This window comes from Phodopus roborovskii, unplaced genomic scaffold (genome assembly GCF_943737965.1).
Source record: "Phodopus roborovskii unplaced genomic scaffold, PHOROB, whole genome shotgun sequence".
NCBI classification, from domain to species: domain Eukaryota; kingdom Metazoa; phylum Chordata; class Mammalia; order Rodentia; family Cricetidae; genus Phodopus; species Phodopus roborovskii.
The window spans coordinates 3,733,434-3,744,820 of NW_026126651.1; positions in this window are offsets into that span (position 1 = coordinate 3,733,434).

The window sequence follows — 11,387 nt, forward strand, 5'->3', positions numbered from 1 at the left end:
GTGAGTTACTTGGGGCCAGGGCTAGAGAGGTGGAAGGGGTCATCTGCCTACCTACTATGAGGGAAGAAATATGCTTTTCTTTCTATATGCCTGTCTTTTTATTCAAATGGTTGTGTTTGGGACGTGGTTATCTACCTATGTTATATCGACAACGCCTGTGCTACTAAGTAGTGTTGGCAAGGCCTTGGTAACTCAAGGCCTTGATATTTAAATTTAAATATCACTTGTTCAAATTTTTATTTGGCTTCTTTCCTCTAAAATCTGCCTGGAATATACTCATATATGTGTGACATATCTCACATGCTTTTTTATGACTCCAGGATTAATTTCTAGACGTGTGTGTATGTGTGTCTGTATGTGGATGTTTGCGTGTGAGTATGGATGCCCTTAGAGGTCACAAGGGAGTATCCTGTCCCTAGAGTTGGAGTTACAGGTAGTTGTGAGCTGTCCAGTTTGGGTCCTCTGCAAGGGCAGCAAATGCTCTTCAGCACTGAGCAATCGAGCACTCGTCTTTATCGTTTGCATTGCATTTCAGAGTCTGCAGCCCCTCAAGGTGAGATCACACCCCTCTGTGTTGACAGTACTCTGTTTCTTTATGTGTTTTGTGGTGTTTTTGTTTTGTTCTAGGGTTTTGTTTGTTTGTTTGTCTGAGTTGATTTTCTTGGGTTGTACATCTTGGTGTCTACTTGATTGGATCTGTAATCAAGGCCTCTGGGGAGATCTGAAAGGTTTTCTCTGGGAAGATTAACTCGCGAAGAAGAGCCATATACATACCTAGTAGCCTTCCAATTGCCCAGGTATATGGAGATCAGAAGGAAAAGCCCTTGACTTTTGCTCATAAGCGCATGTACTCTTGTACATGTGTGTCTGGACAGCGTGCTCAGTGGGAACAAGACCACTTCTGACTTATTTCCCTTTGAGCAGCCAGAACCCTGGGCTGACATGGACACTCACGAGCAGCTGATTGCTGTGCTTGAAACAAAATCAGTTTAGAGGTGATTTAAGTAGAATACATCTGAACAAGAACCACATCCTAAAACTTGGTGACTTTCTCCCCAGCAGCCTTAAATGCTTCCCAGAGTTACTCTTCTGCTTCAGGGTTGGATCTACATTCATCCATGCCATGATTATATCTGAGGGTAGCCTGGGCTATATAACGATGATGCATTCAGGACAGTGAGCTGAGTCCCAGACCAGTCTGAGCTGCTTATGAAACCCAGGCTAGCCGGGGCCATGGATAAGATCCCTGATGTCCTCTTGAAAAGGATTCTGTTCTGTGAATGAATTTTCAAGTTTACTATTTCTCGCTCTCATGTTTTTGCCTGATGCTGTGATGCTGAGGTTCAAAAGTAGAAATAGGTTATAGACAGAGTGACCCCTCTCCTAAGAGTTATGCATGTAAGATATTCATTATTGACAAAGTTAATTGATGCAAACAGTCTAAGAAGCAACCATTGATTTTTCTCCAGGTTTAATTGGAAATGATCAATTAGTCTATCAGAAGTGTGGCACCACCTCATTTATCAGATGCTCATTGCCCTAGTGGGCTAAGGGTGCCCTTTGACTTAGGGACGTTGTAGCCCTAAGGGAAGGAGCTAAACCATTACAGTGATGGCTGGTTCCATCGCTCTAGGAGCTTCGTTACTCTACAAACTGCAGTTGGGTTTTGAATTAAAAGGAGCTTACCATGTCTAAAGTCCCACTGTGGCTGTGTCTCCTCACATAGTGAGGGATCTGAACCCCAGCCTGAGATAAGTCCCCCATGCCGTGACTGCCAGGTCCAAGGGGAACTCCGGTGTCCCAAACTCCAAATGGCAGTCCAGATATCCAAAACGACTTCTTTTCAAAGACGGGAACTATTTCTCAAGCTCCCGAGGAATGCTGGCTTTTCTCTACACACTGAAAACCCTGCTGTAGCCCAGGCTGAGCCCCTTTCTGATAGCCGGAACTGCCTTTTGGAGGTTAAGGAATTGGGGGTTCCCTTGGATCTGACTGTGATCACAGAGTTGATAGCATGAGACCCTAACTTTCATTTGATATATATGTATGCGACAAAGGCTCTGTCAAGCTCTGAATGCCATCTGTGGTAACCTCTAGATCCTAAGGTTTAATGTGAAGTTGGCTTCTACACGATTTTACAAGTCCACTTGTTGCATAGGCAAATTTTTACGACCCTTTACTTCTGCATTCAAGTGGCAGTGTTTCCCTCATCTGGCACACACTCCGTCCGTCCGTCATAGTTGTGATGTGCTAACAATTATTACAATCCAATGTCCATAATAAGCTGTTGTTTGTGTTTTAAAGTGATCTTGCTGGATTGCTCAGGCTGACCTTGCTGGATCTCAGGGTTTCTTGGCCCAGTGTCCGTAGCAATGGAGATTACGGCTATGTGCTTGCCATGCCTTGCTTATGATTTATAGATATTTACATTATGAGCAGAATGTCTCGTATTTTTAAAGATGATAGAGAAAGCAGTATGTGAAGAATGGTTTTGTTTTTGGAGACTCCTTCGACTGCTCAAGGCTCTCCTGGATGGGTGCTGAAACATTCATTACTGTGCTGAGCTTTGACATAATATCAATAACTTTGGTAAGATATTCCGTGTGAAACTATGCATATGCTTAGAATATTGACACAGTGCCTTCAGGGACATACGCTTGTGTGCTGTTAGCTTTCAGTGAATGCAGATGTAACTGTAGGAGAAAATGGCCAGATTACAAGTCCCAGACACGTTGAGTATCATAAAAACCTCTGATGTTAGTCTTAAAATTGGCCTCACCAAAACCTGAACAAAAACCAAGACAAGTAGAGGAAAGAAGTTTGTTTGTAGGGAGAAGAGGTGCTGGTACATATGGAAGTCAGGGGAAGGGTTTAGAATCCACAGTGCACATGTATGAAGCTGTAAAAGAACAAAAGCTACCCAAAATGATACATGAATTTGTGTAACAACTGAGTTTTATACAGTCTTTAATATATCAGCAATTAAAACTTTAAAAAATGAAACCATGAAGTTTATATTAGTTGTATTGTCATTTCTTCTGAAAGTAATGAGATATTATAATTTGGAATATTTCTGGAAGAAGAAAGTAAGTTCTCCATTTTCTATTGTAAAACACAGAAAATGCAGAACAATGTTAACAGGAGTTTAGAAAAAATACTTGGTATTTTGCCTGAGCAGAAGCAACAGCGAATGGATAAGGGCTCAGGCAAATGTGTATTCATTTCTTTCTGGTCTGTTCCCCCAGTGAATGCAAAAGCATGGGTTTCTGACAGGGCCAGTTTGGAAATGGTGAAACAAAAAACAAAGGACAGGCGGCTAATAAGCAATTTACAGCGGATACATGGCGTAGTCCACGGGTCAGCAGATGAAGGTTGCATATGGGGTTGCTACAGCAACCAAAACTCATCTAGCCCAGCCACCGTGTTCTAATTATAGCCAGGAAGCTCTGAGCCCTATGTGCAGTGCAAATTGGCCCCTGCAGATTCAAAATGATTTCATTGTTGTTCCAGACATTAGCTGGGGAAGAATATTTGAAGAATTTATATTATAGCCAGACTTACTGGCTAGTTCTACAAGTGTTGTATTACCTTGGCTGCCACACGTTATAATCCAAAGACATTCTTTCAAGAATCTGCTTTCATGTTATAGGAACTAAAGTGCAGAAGGGAAACAAAGGGGGAAGTAATTTAAAAACTTGTTAAACGGCTTTAAAACCAATTCTTATCTAGAACACAATTTCTGGAAACGTGCAGCCAGTTTGTTTAAGCTCCCAGCTTATTTGTATACTCTGGGTAGCTTTGGGGCAATGCCATTCTTTTAACAGAGCAACAGGAACACGGCTATTTAGAACCTTCTAGAACAGGGCTTTCAGTGACGTTTCATTAGCAGTCCTCTACCCGAGGACTTAGCCAAAGACACAAGGTGGGACATAGCCTTTCTCCTTGCCTTTAAAATCTCTGCGATATTTCCTCCTTTTCCAGATTCCTCATGAGAACTGTTATTCACACTGGGTTTTCTTCCACAGGTAAAATGGCAATTCTGGTACCCCCGTTAGTTCAATGCCAATGAATTTTAGGGTGTATGTAGTTCTATAGAAGTTTGTCCTGTGTAGTTACATCTCCAAGCCTGGGCCCGAGTTATCACTGAAGTCCTCAAAATGTGGACCCTGTGTTTCTCACACAGTCACTTGTAGAGAGGGGTCTCCACTGAAGTCAGAGTCTCTGATGAGTAAGTGTATGAGAACATGTAGACACAGCCTGCCCTGCTTGGTACTTGGATGTGTGTACTTAGCTGTATCAAAACAGTCTTCCTCTGGGACCTTACCACACAGCACGTTGAGGGTGGAGGATTGCCACAAATTGGAAGCCAGCCTGGGCTGAAGAGGGAAGCCATAGTAAAATAATGTGCTTACAAAGAATTGTGCTTATAGACTTCATACCTTTGTGTATAAATACTCACATTACTATTAGTAGGTTTAGGTTTCTAAGAACAGTAAAATATCTAAAAGAAGCATTTAAATATATTTAATACAACAGGGTATTTTAACTTTGTGCACTAATCTAGAACTATAATTCATAAAACTGTTTCTTGTACACATATTTTACTTTTGAGTCATTTCTAGTCCTTATGCCATATCCTAGGGGAAAAAATACATAAGACATATTTCTACTGAGTACAGGCGACTAAGATGGAGTGTAGAATTTGAGAGTTCTTTTGGCCCCAGATCTCCAGAAATGTATCCACCAGTCAGATCCTTCACATTTGGCTTTAGCTAAGCTCTTTTTGGTGAAGCCATGGAGACCATCCATCGTCACCATGATTGACCACTATCTGTGGTCAACACAGTGTGGAATATGAATGTGGCCTACACATAATTTTGTCTATATCCTCATGTTCTACAAATCAGATGAACCACACAGATGTGCAAAGATGTAGACGTTTTACAGATCAGAACATGTCCTGCCAACTTATCCTCCACTCTCAGAGGCTGGAGATGTCTACATCACAGCATACCTATGTACCAAAAAAGCCCTGAGTTTTCTTCAGCCATTCCTGAATTTAGTCCTATTTCAGCCAATCTGTAGCTCCTGTGCTATAAAATTCTGAGCATGAGAAATTAACAAGCACCTAAGACAAATATGTATCACATCAAGATTTATTCCTTCATAAAAGCCATTTTAACTTTTGAATTATTTTTAACAGTGTAGCATACAATAAGTTACATGATTCTAAGTTGGTTATTCCATAAGTTATCAAAAGCAATTTCATTTGCTCTTGAATGGAAGCCATGAACCACTACTCATTTTAGCACTGAACCTTAATCAGGACCCAAAATTACATGTATTCGAAATGTTTATTGTATGCCAAGTGAGCTTATTACTTATTTGATCTATCACTTTTCATACAGTTCTGTTTAGGAACTTGTATGCTAATGTGTGTGTAGATAATGAATGTGATCTACAAAGGCCTTAATCAAGTCATTGTTTCTTCAACCCTTAAACTAAGCAAAAGTGAGCACACATGACTTGAACTCAGGCCCTGCTGTGATATAAAGCCACGAGAGGTCTGGGTAGCTACCCTGTTAGTTCAGCTCTAGTTGCAGCTTTGAGAGAGACAATGGGGTGTGACTATCCATACTGCTACCTGGCATATGGTTCCTTGTTGAGGAAAAGAAAGTCCCTCCTGCTGGTTTGGTCTGGTCCCATGTTTATGGCATATCGGAATAGGCTCGGATGGTAGATCCGTTCAGAGCAGTCAGTCGCAAATAACTTAAAAATGACCGACTTATATTAGTTCCACATTTGATATAAAATGTGTTGTGTATATTCTGCCAAAGTTACCACGTTTAAAATTGCAGATTATGGGTATGCATTCTTCCTTTTTATTTTTAGTCTAAAAATGCTGAAGAAGCGTTTTATAACGGCAATTTCATATGCATAAGCAGGGATGGTTTCTATTCCTTTTAGCCCTGGCCTCTCATACTTGAAATACCTTCCCAGCGTTGCTGCAGCCTGAAGAGCCCTCCTCGGCATTTCTCACAGTGGAACCAGGCAAGGACCCTCAGACACTACTGTCTTTCTGAGGACTTCCGGGATATCTCTCCTTCGCAACTCACAATAATCTCTAGATTTTTCAAAGTTCAAAAATAACTTAGCTCCAGTGAAAGAGCCAAAATACTGACCTTGGTCCCACACAGCCAAGTCACCAGGCTGGGATCACTCTTGATTACCCAGAAGCTCCACTGTAGCAAACGGACAGGCATAGTCTCAAATCGAAGAGAAATTTCCTTCTATGAATCCTTGCATTCTTGTTTTTCACCACACTGCATTCTTAAATTCCATATAAATTGCCATCACTCTGTCCATCACCACCACCTCATGTGCTGCCTACCTATAATGCTTATGTAATGTCCTATAATATGAGACATAGTTGTATATTATGATTCAGACTAAGATGCATAAATACACATATCCTGTATCACCTCCATGACATTGAGTATACTAGATTTCCTCTTTGTTCCTATAAGGTGACTCATAGCTCTTTTCAGACTTTTAAAAAAATCTGTTTATTCTTTAATTGTCAATCAAAATGGTATGCATTTATGACTGGGCACATGTGTGTACGCCGTGAAAAGACTAAATCAAGCAGCTGAGCACATGCACTATTTCACATACTGATTTTGGTGATGAAAATACTTAAAGTTGATGAGTGGTAATCAAGTCTGCAGTGCATTCTGCTAGCTGTGGTCCGCTTAAAGGGTTTGAGCTCTGTTAACTCTCTCTGGGATGCTGTGCCTTTTGATACTGTCTCCAGTCTCCTAAACTTAAGTATCTGTTAACCAGCATTCTGCTGTGCCCAGGAAATCAACCTTTCATGCTCCACATAAAATGAGGTCATCTAACACCATTTAGCATCATGCTGGTTTCTTGGGAAAGCTTTTCAGCCTTATTAAGGGTCAGTTAATATTAATTACATATGCATTCCATTTTCGGTCTATTCTTATGTATATATGAGCTTTGTGTTTAATTAATTTAAAGCTGTAATTAAGCTTTTGTGTTTAGAGGGACATAGGAGAGCTAGTCTTACCAACATCCTTGTAAAATACTGAAGCCTTCTCCACACTGGTTTGTGCTGTTATCTTTGAGGCAGAGTCTTATGTGGCATAGGCTGGCCTTGAACTCACTATGTAATAGTGAATGATCTTGGCCTCCTGGTCTTCCTGCTTCTGGGATTACAAACCAGACATGCACCACCACACTTAACTGTGCTGTTCATTCTTCATCCTAACATACTGTACTAGAAATATGTGTAGACTTTTTGTTCTGTTTCATCTGCTGTTTTTTAACTTTATGTCTTTTTAATATAAATTGATCTCTGGTAAGAGAGCATATCTTAAATAATATTTTGGCAAAGATGTTTTAACTTATCTTCCACGGTTTATGACCTAATTCTTATTCAGTTGGTTTTTTGGCATTTGCATCTTGATGATTTATAACTTTTCTTATCTGGGAAAATTATTTCTTTTTTAATGTTTTCCTGTGATGGTATTTAATTTATTATTTATCATAAATATAGATCTTTCTTTAACATTTCTTGATGAATTATTCTTTCGCATTTTTGAGTTTTGGCATGTTTGTAACCCTTGGTTCTAGAATATATTAAGCAAACCTAAATGAAAGGCAGCCACTCCTGTCAATCATTTTTATAATAAATTTTGTCTTGCTTTATATAAAATCTGTGAGAATGCACACATGTACATTTGTTGGTTTCTCAAGCTTTTGCTGTTTAGACATTCATATAAAACCTGCCTCATATAAATGAACTCTCAAAATTTAAGGGGAATGTGATTAATATCTTTGTCCTGGGAAAATATTTCAGAAAAAAATACTGAAATGAAGATGTGAGTACTCTTAGTTTTTTTATTTCATATTCAGTTGTGGGCAATACTGAACTATATTCAAGTTTTGACTTATGGAGACACTTTATTTTTATCCCAAGAGACTCTATGTTTAGCCTTTACCTTTTTTTGCAGTCAAATTATGAAATATAAATTTGCATAGATGCTTTGGACATAACATTTTATTGACCCAGATCTGCCATTATCCACAGTCTTTTTAGTCATTTCAGAAAGAGAGAAATCAAGTGAAAAGGGTGAATAAATACTTTAATAAATATGTTTCATGATGAGGTACTATTTTTATTTTCACATTCCTTTCTCTGTTGCACAATGCTAGATTTTTACCTAATTTGATTATAGACTGTCTTTATTCAATGTTTAAGATCTCCTGGCATTGCTAACCTATCCAGCTGCTTAATAAAACCAAAGGGCTCATGCAGAAAAATACCTGTGATTCTCAGGAAACACTGGGTTTGTCCTTTGTCTTACATTGAGAAGTTGTCTTCAGCCAATGGGACCTGGATCTAAACAAGGAATTTCTACTCAGTCCAGTGTTTAGTAATCCAGCATCCGCCATTTTGTTCCTCTCTCTCTCTCACACACACAAACACTCTCTCTCTCTTCTTCCCTCCCCCCCTTCTCATTTGACTTTGACATCTCAGACTTGTGCCTCTTTTCACAAGATAGCTGGCAGTCACTGGGAAACTATGTCCCCACCACATGTGAGGATTAGTAGTGTGGGGTCACATGTTTATCTTAGTTCTCTAGGTGGTTTGTGACAAAGCAGAAAATCTGCAGCTCTGTTTGCTCAGCTGTGAAATAATTTACATTCTAGAGCAGTGGTTCTCAACCTCCCTAATGCTGCAACCCTTTAATATTATTAATATTATTATTTAATATTATTATTTTTGTTGGTCCTTCATAACTCTTACTTTGCTACTGCTAATGAGTAGTGGTAAATAGCTGTGTCTTCTGATGGTCTTAATGGACACCTGTGAAAAGGTTGATCAACCCCCTCCCCACCACACCCGGGGTTATACCCCACAGGTTGAGAACTGCTGTTCTAGGGAGTCCCTGGCTACTCTTCTGCAATCCTTTCTGCCATACTTCACTAAGAACTAACCCTTACTGAGCCCCTTCCCAGGTTAGCCCCAACTGTGTTGCTGGATCCCTTGGAAAGCACCCGAATCCTGCCATCTGTCGTGACTCTTATCTCAAGGTCTTTATTCTTAGCAAAGAGAAAAGAGAGGACATGTGAGCTCTGTCTTCATGACCCCCGCACACCTGGTCTTCCCCGGGAACGGGCTTGGGCACTGCATGTTTTCTTGTTCTCTTTTCTTCTTTTCCTTGCCGTGAAGAAGATTTTTCTAGAAACAAACCCTACATTTTCATTATTTTTCTTTACATTTGTTTTCTCACAAAGCACCCCCTCCTCAGCTCTTGGCTTGTTAGTTTTTTTTTTTGCAGGAGTTTGGGAGTTTAGCCCTCCAGAATGCACATACAGAGACAGGGTGGTTGTATGCACACCTGTAAAGCCAGCCCTAGGTAGATGCAGAGATAGAATTGTTGGAGCCTTCAGGCTGCAGGCCTACCTCCAGGTTAAAGGAAGTCCGGTAAAGGACAGAGAACAGAGAACAGGACATCTAATATACCCTCCTGTGTAATCAAGGGCATGGGTATGAGCACCTCCTTACGTGTACCCATACAAACACGTGCATGTGTGTGTATGTGTGTGTGTAGAGACCCATACATACTCATAGACACATGCATGTATGTGTATGTAGAAACCCATGCACACTCATAGAAACGTGTGTGTGTGTTATGTGTGTGTAGAAATTTAAGATACAGAGTCCATAGTGTTTCTGTCTGTTTAACTAGTAAACACAAGAAATAAAATTTGAGCTCATGCCCATGACTCCAATCCATAACATCACTTAACTGCTAAGGGACATCATCTCATCAGACCCTGAGGAGAAAGCTAGACCTATGCTCCTGGGAATGTTGCCTATTGCAAATACAGATCGATCGTGGGTTTTTCCCTAGAGCTTCTGACTAATAATCCAAGGATTCAGTATACTTACCATCTTTACATTGTTTTTGAAATCCTGGTTGTTAATATATCTCTAGTCACAGTAAAAATTCAGTTGATTAATTTTGGACACACTTTGTATTAGTTAGAGGTAGAAAAACGGATGTTTACCACTTGGTGTTTACAATTGGATTCAAAGGAGTCAGCTAATGAAACAGACAAGACTCTCTAACAGACTGTCAGTCTGAAAACAACTGTGAACTGTGGAGTTGCTTATAGAGTGAGGTGTCCTGTTTAGAAAAGTTTACACCAGCGGTGGTCCTGCACATTGGTGTATGCTTAACACAAGACAGCTAATAAATATAGTATGTGATCTTAAAGATATACGCCCCCAAATTACACCTAATTCTGCACACGGACACCATGTCCGGGTTCTAGGATGACCAGGAATGCACCACAGTTTATAGAGGAGGGAGAGACAGCTCATTTCCAACTTAGTGGCAAAGTCAAAGTGGAAACTTAAAAATACCTATTTTAAGAAAGAAGAAGATAAAAAGTAAAGATTCGGTGAAGCATTAGTGTTTCAGAAGGTAACGGTTCCCTAGCTATCTGTACACTTGTTTTGAACTCCTCTGTGACCTCAATAGAATGGAAGGCAGTTCTAAAACTCTTTGCCTAAAAGTAGGTCAAGGATGTACTTGTGCTAACCCGTTAAGTGTGAATTTTATCTTGGAAAGACTAAGACTGTTTCTTTCCATTTTGTAGCTAAAACCTTGGACTAACCTGTCCCCATAAAGCCACCACATTAACAATGGAAGAGTTACAAAAAACTCTGCACTCTAGTACTCAGGAACCAGGATCTAGAACTCACTATGACCATTACTTTGTCAATGCCACAGTAAGTCCCTCCTGCAGTTTCACAGACAGTTGAAAGCTTTTTAGAAACAAGTGTTATTAGTTTGCCAAATATGGCATCGCTTTATGTAGCTTGATATTCCAATTATGCAAGCTTTCTTTATCTATCCATTCATTCATTTTGCTTGTTAATTTACTTATTTTCCTGAGTCAGAGTCTTGACTTGTTGCCCAGATCCCCTTGCCTTAACTCTGAGTGCTAAACTAACCGCTATGCATCTATAGCCATACCAAGCCCTAATAAAGCCATTTTGAAAGGAAAGGTAGGTTTGAATCTATAGTCCCCCTATCTGTTATCTTAGCCCAAGTTAGTAACTCACTCTTAGCTGGCATCTGGGTCATAAGAAATGGCAGTCCTATATAATATACAAGGTAGAAAGGAAAGGTCGAGAGGCAGAGTGTTAAAGAATTTAGACCTAGTTTACATATTAGTCAACATCAGTATACCCAGTTCTGTTAGTATCCACCAAGTAGTAAATATGGCCCATCAACCATCAAAGTTTGCATTCCTCCCTCTCCCCTTCCCTTTCCATACCCACTGCACGT